This window comes from Oratosquilla oratoria, chromosome 9 (genome assembly GCF_046742065.1).
Source record: "Oratosquilla oratoria isolate Oo_2021 chromosome 9, ASM4674206v1, whole genome shotgun sequence".
Taxonomy (NCBI): Eukaryota; Metazoa; Arthropoda; class Malacostraca; order Stomatopoda; family Squillidae; genus Oratosquilla; species Oratosquilla oratoria.
Window position 1 is genome coordinate 47,467,738 of NC_134785.1, and position 9,610 is coordinate 47,477,347.

The following is a 9,610-nucleotide window of genomic DNA, read 5'->3' on the forward strand; positions in this document are numbered from 1 at the left end:
TGAAGTACGTGTTATTTATGAATATTTAGTAGTTATCGAGCTGTTTGTGAAAGATTCGTCGCTCTTGATAATGATTTAGATCTACTTTGGTCACTGAAAAAAAAAATCTTTGGTGAGGAAGATAGGAAAGATTATTTTACGTTTTTACTGAAAATAAGTTTCCATCTGATTGAGGATAACTTAGAGCTCTTACCTAGAGTCATTAGACGATGAATCTTAATAAGATAGCTTACGAGTGCCTATTTCCACTTCAGGTTAAGTAGAAGACTTGAAAATAAGCTATCGATAATCGTGTTCTTTTATGATATACTATCGGCCTATCTGCTCCGTCTTTGCTAGTTCTCGAAACATGGTTTTGAGACTTTAGTATATAGATTGCTGGGGCTTTCAAGATTTAGCCTACGACTTGATTACTTACAAGAAATGGGGCGACGATTATGAGACAAATAGTTAAAATTTCGGGAGAGATAAACTGATGAGTTGTTTCTTTTCTTGAGTCTAGCTGAGAAGTCGGCGATCAAAAGTAGACCACGCATATTTTCAAAATATACAATAGAGTTTGATAATGCACACCAGAAAATTATAGATATATTTATATGAAATGGGATTTTTTATAAGAGAGCATAGAAGATAACATCAATAAAATGGATAATAGTCTTATGATTACTGAATATTAAGGACGTGACGTCACATATTTTTATGAAATTGAAAGGCTCGTGACGTCATGTCGTCGTTGATTACGCCCGGTCATCTTGAAGCTATGTAACCTTATGCATCACCATGAAATGAATTTAATTAATTCTTTATTTAACAATATTCTATTTTTCATGTAATGTGTATTTTTTCATGTATGGCAGACTACTTGAGAACTTCTTTTTACCAAACTTGATTCTATTATTTTAATTTAATCACATATACATTGACCGTAAGTACCCTAAAGGACAATAGATTAATTCTGAAAAGCTATTCTACCTTGATTGTAATGCCAAGATTGATCTCTTCTTCTTTTATTCACCTTGTTTTGGAAATCGAAATATGCCATCACAATCTTCCGTCATTAGTAAATAGTAATATACCTCATCTCACATCATATTATTGCGGGACACTGCCATCTAGTCTAATTAGTGTCTAATTGATAGAGTACTTGATAGGCATGAATATTTGTTTATTACTATGTAACGTTGCCATACTTCAGTAGGTATATACACAAAAGAGATCAGGCAGAATCAGGATTTAGGTATGTTTGAAACATTTTTGAATCAAATATTAAAGCAAATGTTAATAGCAAAACCTCAAGATTTAAATTTTTGCAAAAGTGCAAAAATCAAATATTAGTACTCATATAATTAGCTATTTTCTCGAGTGAGGTAGGAGCAAATTTGTAATTAAAAATAAAAAAAGGTTTATATTGGCATGAATTTACTTACATATACATTAATAAACACGTATATGTGTTCTTGGTAGGCACTATCAGATTCTCACAAGTTTAAGAATATTAGTGATAGTATATGGACTAGAAATATGAACATATTAGTTCCACAAGATATAGTATACTATCCTGGAGAATTAACTAGAAATTTATTCAGGTTTAGGAATGAAACAGCAAATTCTGGTTTGCCAACATAGTGGTTAATGAATGTAATTGGCTTAATAATGATATGGTGAGCTCTGAAACAATTGTCTTAAAAAATATTGACTAATTTGATGGTGTTAATTGGCGTGGAATGAATTAGTATAAGCTAAATGCTGTCCTACATTCTTATGTTCTTGTATTCTTACTACTAATACTACTTCAATTACTACTACTACTACTTCTGCTACCACTACTACTTCTACTACTACTACTACTTCTAGTACTACTACTACTACTACTACTACTACTACTACTACTACTACTACTACTACTACTACTACTACTACTACTACTACTACTACTACTACTACTACTACTACTACTACTACTACTACTACTACTACTGCTACCACCACAACTACTAATACTAAAAGCCATATGAACGATGAAATATATCTTATGGCCGTTGCTTTGATGAGTAGAGTGGTGACCCTTCGCGATACAGTGGTTGTGGTTACTCTACATGTTTAAGGTGAGAGGAGCTTGTTACAGAGCTGTATATGTGTGTCATTGTATAGTACATGTTTTATTGCGTGACACTTGCAAGTGGAGCATACCGTGCGTTATCGAGAACTTATATTACCGTGTATGCTCTAACATCAAGAGGGAGTTAGGAACCGATCCAACAAAAATGGAATGATTTAAGGGAGGAATATCTTCATCAGGAATTAGTAAATGGTGTGGTGTTATCACAACCCTCGTGTGCACTCCAGACCTCTGCATGTGGGCTCGAATTCCAAACCTTTGCATTTGCCATCCGAACGAGTAAACTGATGGCACACACACACACACACACACACACACACAAACACACACACACACACACACACACACACACACACACACACACACACACACACACACACACACACACACACACACACACACACACACACACACACACACACACACACACACACACACACACACACACACACACACACACACACACACACACACACACACACACACACACAAAAACGAATGGACGGCTTAGAAGACGTTCTGAAGAAAAGTGAAGTCTGTGGATCCCAACGCAAAGAGAAGTGCCTAGTGTTTTTGCAGGGTGGGGGGGAAATTGCTCGTGGAGTAGTGGGAACGTAGGGAAAGAGGAAAAGGGGAGGGATTACTGAGGGAAATGGAAGGAAATGAGGAGGGAGTAGACTTTGCCCAGCCAGACAAGCGGAAGGTAAACAAAAGACTTAGCGAGGATCAAATGTCTAATAAAAATGTAAAGATTAGAAGTATAGAGAGGAGCAATACAGAAGAAAGTGACGAGAATATGTTCCAGGGATTTAAAGAGGGTGGGGGGGACACAACCCCCCCCCCCCCCCGACTGATAAGACTAGAGGAGAGAGTTGATAAGGTGATCGAGGACTTGGAGCGTAAGTTAGGTAACGTAGACTCCATTTTCCAAAGAATTGAAAGGTTGGAACAACTAGAGAAGGCTAACAGAAACTTAACTGAAGAAATAGAGGACCTAAAAAGACAGTTAGGAAATGTAGAGGAGAATGAGAAATTGAAGAAGAATAGTAATGAAAACAGAGAGAAAATAGCTACAGAAGCTAAAAATTGGAGAATAACTCAAGAAGGGAATAAGGTTTCATTCACTGACATAGTCAAACAGCAATTGAAAGAACATAATGAAGACTCAGTTATTAAAGTGATGAGACAGAAGGAGAATATAGTAAGAGAATTAGCTGACAAAAAGAAATGTATAATTATATTAGGAATGGAAGAGAAACATAACCCAGATAGAACCGCAAGAATCAAGGAGGAAAATGAAAGAGTAAGCAGTTTATTAAAATTAGTCCAGGAAGATGAACCAGAAATTATAAAGGAAATTGAGGAAAAATTCAGACTCGTAAAAATATAGTACAGATAAGACCAGACCAATTAAGATTAAATTCAGGTCACAAACAACAGCAGAGAAAATTCTATCCAAGACAGGGAAACTAGCAACAAATGATCAATATAAAAAGGTATGGATAAAAAGAGAAATGAATAAGGAGGAAAGAGAGGCAGAAAAGCAGAAAAGAATTGAAGCTAAGGCAAAAAACGAGGAAAGAACGGAGTCAGAGAAAGAGAGATTCTATTGGAGAGTAGTGAACATGAAAATAAAGCAGTTCGACATACTAAAGAAAAACATAAGGGAAACAGAGAATACAATGGAAGTGGCAGAAAACTAAGAGTGTCTTACACAAATATAGATGGATTGATAACAGGATTGAATGAACTGAATGATTTTTTGAAAGAAAAAGAACCGGACATAATGGGAATTGTAGAAACAAAATTAAAAGGCCCACTACCACCCAACAGTGTAGGACATGATACATACAATTATTGGATTAGAAACAGAGAGAAAAAACAAGGGGGTGGAGTTATGTTCCTGACTAAGAAGGATATAAACGTGAAAGGTGTCATATATGGAAAGAATACAGTAGAGATGATTATGATAGAAGTGGAAGACCGAGATAAGAAGAGCAGAAAATTTGTGATCAATTATGTGCCTCCGAAAACAGCCTCATGGGAGGAGAGTGAACATAAAAGTATGTTAGAGGACACAAAGATAGCATTAACTAAAATAATGGAAGACGGAGGAAGAATAGTTATGATGGGCGACTTTAATTGCAAAGAAATCTGCTGGGAAGAAATGACAGTAAAGAGTGGTAATGACTCATGGGGAAATGCTCTACTTGAGATGATTACTGACCATTCAATGACACAATGGATACAAGAGAACACTAGGTATAGAAATAAAGAAGAACCATCGAGGCTAGACTTAATAATTACATCTGAACCTAGAATAGTGGACAAGATTGAATATAAAACACCAATAGGTAAAAGTGACCACATATTGATTGAACTGGAACTTAATGAAGAAAAATATATGAAAAGAAATGAACAATATAGAAAAGGAAGAATGATGTATGAAAAAACAAACTTTGATAAAATAAGAGAATTCTTCCAACAAGAAAACTGGGAAGAAATATACAAAGAAGAAACAACAGTGGAAGAGAAATGGAATATTTTGACAAAAATTTACAAAAAAGGAGTGGAAAAGTATGTCCCAAGACAAAAACAAGAAAAAAACATGTAAAATGCTGGTACAACAAAAGTTGTAAGGAGCTAAAAGACAAAAGAGACAAAGCCTGGACCAGATGGAAAAAAGACAGAAGACCTGAAAAATGGAAAATATATACCGGTTTTAGAAATGAATATGTATAAACGTGCAGTGAGGAAAAGAGAAAATATGAAAAAGATGTCATAGAAAAGTGTAAAGATCAACCAAAACTATTCTACAAATTTGTAAACAATAAACTGAAAAACAAACAAGACTTGGAGAAATTAAGACAAGAGGGAGTTGAATACACTGAGGAAATGGAAATGGCGGAAATTATGAACAAACATTTTAAATCAGTGTTTACAAGGGAGAACATACAACCTGAAGAGATTGAATGGAAAGAGAAAGTCCCCCCTATGGAAGAAATAGAAGTAACAAAGAATGAAATATTGACACACTTGAGTAATCTTGATGTCAGAAAATCGCATGGACCAGATGATATAGCAAACTGGATTCTGAAAGAATGCAGGAATGAACTGGCAGACAAAATACATAGCATACTAAACAGTTCCTTGAAAGAAGGAAAAGTTCCAGAAGATTGGAAAAAGCAAATATAGTACCTATATATAAAGGAGGAAATAAAGAAGAACCTACAAACTATAGACCAGTCTCTCTAACAAGTACAATAGCAAAAATTTGTGAAAGAATTATCAAAAGTAGATGGGTAAAATATTTAGAAAAAAACAAAGTGTTAAATCCAAGGCAATTTGGATTCAGACAAGGACGATCATGCGTCACCAATTTAATATGTTTCTATTCAAGGCTAATAGATATAATACAAGAAAGAGATGGATGGGCGGACTGTGCATTTCTAGACCTAAAGAAAGCTTTTGACAAAGTACCACATAAGAAGTTGCTTAAGAAATTAGAAACTCAAGGAGGAATACAGGGAAAACTACTAAATTGGATGGAAGACTTTTTGCAAGAAAGAAAAATGAGAGTAGTGATAAGAAACCAGCACTCAAAATGGGATGAAGTAATAAGCGGTGTTCCGCAGGGAACAGTACTGGCCCCAATAATGTTTGCTATATATATTAATGATATGGATGAAGGAATAGAAAGCTATATGAGCTTCTTTGCAGATGATGCAAAACTACTGAAAAGAGTGAAAACTGAAGAAGATTGTGAATCACTACAGAGAGATCTAAATATAGTACAGGAATGGAGTAGGAAGTGGGAGATGGAGTTCAATACAAAAAAGTGTAGTATAATGGAATTTGGAAAAAGCAAAAGCAGAATAACAGGAGCATATAAATTGGGAGAAGAAGGAATAAAAAAAGTAGAAAATGAGAAGGACCTGGGAGTCATTGTTATGAATAATATGTCACCTGAGAAACATATAAATAAGATTTTTGGAGAAACTTATAATTTAATAAGAACAATCAAAATTGCATTTACATACCTGGATGAAGAAATGGTGAAGAAAATCCTAATCACCCTGATAAGACCAAGATTGGAATATGCAGCAACGATATGGTCACCAAGTACAAAAAAATGTATAAAAAAACTTGAAAGAATACAAAGAGCAATTACAAAACTGGCAACAACGCTCTCAAAACTATCATATGAAGAGAGACTAGAGAAACTTGAACTACAGACACTAGAGCAAAGAAGAGAGAGAGGAGATTTGATAGCTATTTACAGAATAATGAAAGGCATAGAAATTACTGATAGAGAGAATCTGATAAAATGGGATAACAGAAATACAAAAGGACACGGAAAGAAAATAAAAAAAGACAGCTATAGAAGAGACTTGAAAAAGAACAGCTTTCCTCACAGAGTAATAGACAGTTGGAACAAGTTAGATGAGAAAGTGGTGTGTGCAAAAACAATACATGAATTTAAAAATAGTTTAGATAAAATGAGATACGAAGGCCGGATCCCACGAGCATAGCTCCCCTTCCCGTAAAATACAACTAGGTAAATACAACTAGGTACACACACACACACACACACACACACACACACACACACACACACACACACACACACACACACACACACACACACACACACACACACACACACAGACACACACACACACACACACACACACACACACACACACACACACACACACACACACACACACACACACACACACACACACACACACACACACACACACACACACACACACACACACACACAAACACTCACTCATACACAAACATCACACACACACATATACAGTACATACACACAAACACACACACACACACATACACACACACACACACGCATACACACACACACACACACACACACACACACACACACACACACACACACACACACACACACACACACACACACACACACACAAACACACACACGCAAACGCACACACACATACACAGATACACACACACACACACACACACACACACACACACACACACACACACACACACACACACACACACACACACACACACACACACACTTATATATATATATATATATATATATATATATATATATATATATATAAAGACACAAACATGCAGACACACACACACATACACTCACCCATATACAAATACACACACATACATACACACAAACATACACACACACATATACATGCAAACAAACACACACACACATACACAGACACACACACACGCATACACACACACACACACACACACACACACACACACACACACACACACACACACACACACACACACACACACACACACACACACTCACACACACACACACACACACATACACACACACACACACACACACACACACACACACACACACACACACACACACACACACACACACACACACACACACACACACACACACACACACACGTTTCCTTATATTCGTTTTAGTACTGGGTGTCCATAGTGTCGCTGCATATTGGTCTAATCAATGTAACTAATGTTTTTTTTTTAGAAATTAGTAAAAGATTATTAGTTACATTGATTAGACCAAAGCTGAATTATGCAGCGATAATATGGAAAACCCAGTACTAAAAAAATTATAAGGAAACTAGAAAGAATACAGAGAGCAACAACAAAGTTGGCACCAGATCTTTCCAATTTAACGCACGAACAAAGATTATTATCGATATTGTAACTACCAACACTAGAGCAGAGAAAAGAAAGAGGTGATCTACTGACTATACTTAGAATCATAAAAGGAATGAAAATCCTTGACAGGAATGATTTACTAAAAATGACAATGGAAAAAGAAGAGGTCATGAAAAGAAACTCAAAAAGGATAACTAAAGAAGAGAACGGAAAAACAATAGCTTTCCACACAGAGTGCTGGATATATGAAATAACTTAGATACAGAAAAAGTGTGTGCAAATACGATACGAAGGACGAATGAGGGTATGAAGATCACGCTATACTGAGAGATTTGCTCACTGAATCCTGTGTCATTTGGGCCTGCAGTCCCGTGGCTGCCTTCTCCAAGCCTCTCGACGTTCTCCGAACTGTGGCCATTTCATTATGCTTTTCAGGGGCACTGCCATCTAGTCTTAACATGATCTTGGAGACTACTTGATCGGTGTTAATATTTGTTTAGTTCTATATAACGTCGCCATATCCAAACATATATGTAGCAGTTTGTCATGGAAGTCAACATTCAACAGAAAATGCACGGAATAGAGAATTCCTCCATAGGACTTCCTTGAATGGTTACGCCTAACTGGAAATCTTTTACCTTAGTCGTCTGGAACAACGGCACCATTTACCAGAGTATCTTTGGCTCCTAGTGCTGGGCATCGCTTTAGCACACGAGCTACAGTTATTGCTTCTCATTGTAAATTCGCACCTAAGGCGGCCTTGAACCCTCAATCTTTTGGTCAAGAACCGAAGGCGCTAACCGATTGCGCCACGGAGGCGACGAGAGTTGAGGGGACTTTAGTCGGAGAAGTATCCCGAGGGTCAGCGATGACTCCACGGCATGCTTGTCGTCTCTGCGGTTGGGAAGTCCGTAACAAATAAGGGGCACACACAAAACATGTTTTTGTACACAAAGACCCGCAAACACAGACCTACATACCAAAAAGAAAAAGAAAAAAGAAAAAAGAAAAGAAAAAAAAATCCCGAGGTCTTGTAGCGATGGACCTGGAGAGAACTTGATGCGACAGGCGTGAGACGATATTGAAGACGACTGCAGCTATTTACTTTTAACAATCACTAGTTTATTTCAGCTTGTTATTGTATTTACGTTTATCTATTGGTATATTTTACAAATTTCTGAAAGCCATTGAAAGTAGAGTGATAGTAATTGTATCGTTCACTGGTATGCACTGAATGGTATCAGGTCCCGCAGAGCTGTTAGTTTAAATAGAAGAATTAGCTCTATTTCCTTCATGGCAGCGTGGCGCAGTGGAAGCGCGTCGGGCCCAAAACCCGAAGGTCCGTGGATCAAAACCACGCACTGCCAATCCCATTTTCATTCTTGATCTTGTATTGACAGCAGGGTGGCGCAGTGGTAGCGTGTTGGTCTCATAACACAAAGGTCCAGGGATCGAAACCAGGCTGTACTAATGACATTTTCATTTTACATTCTTTAAATTGACTAGAGTCGAGGAGCTCTTTACATTGTTGCAGGTAGTAAAAATGAGGGTAATGTAGTTATTTTGTTTCTATTCAGATGGTTATCTTCGATATTTTGCACAACTACTTTGAAATGGAGATTTGTTTATTGTTATGAATTTGTTAATAGAATAATCCGTGTGATGAATATAGTATTATTGCTTTTCCTCAGGATAACTAATAATACTTCACTTATAGACTTAGTAAAATTAGTAAGATGAACATGAAGTATGTGTTATTTATGAATATTTAGTAGTTAACGAGCTGTTTGCGAAAGA

At 36.6% G+C, this 9,610-nt stretch overlaps 1 non-coding gene across 1 annotated transcript; it reads left to right on the forward strand.

Moving 5' to 3' along the window:
• Positions 1–9,108: 9,108 nt before the first annotated feature.
• Positions 9,109–9,180, forward strand: TRNAL-CAA (transfer RNA leucine (anticodon CAA)). The gene has a single exon. It is a non-coding gene; the product is annotated as a tRNA-Leu (tRNA).
• The last annotated feature ends 430 nt before the right edge of the window (positions 9,181–9,610 follow it).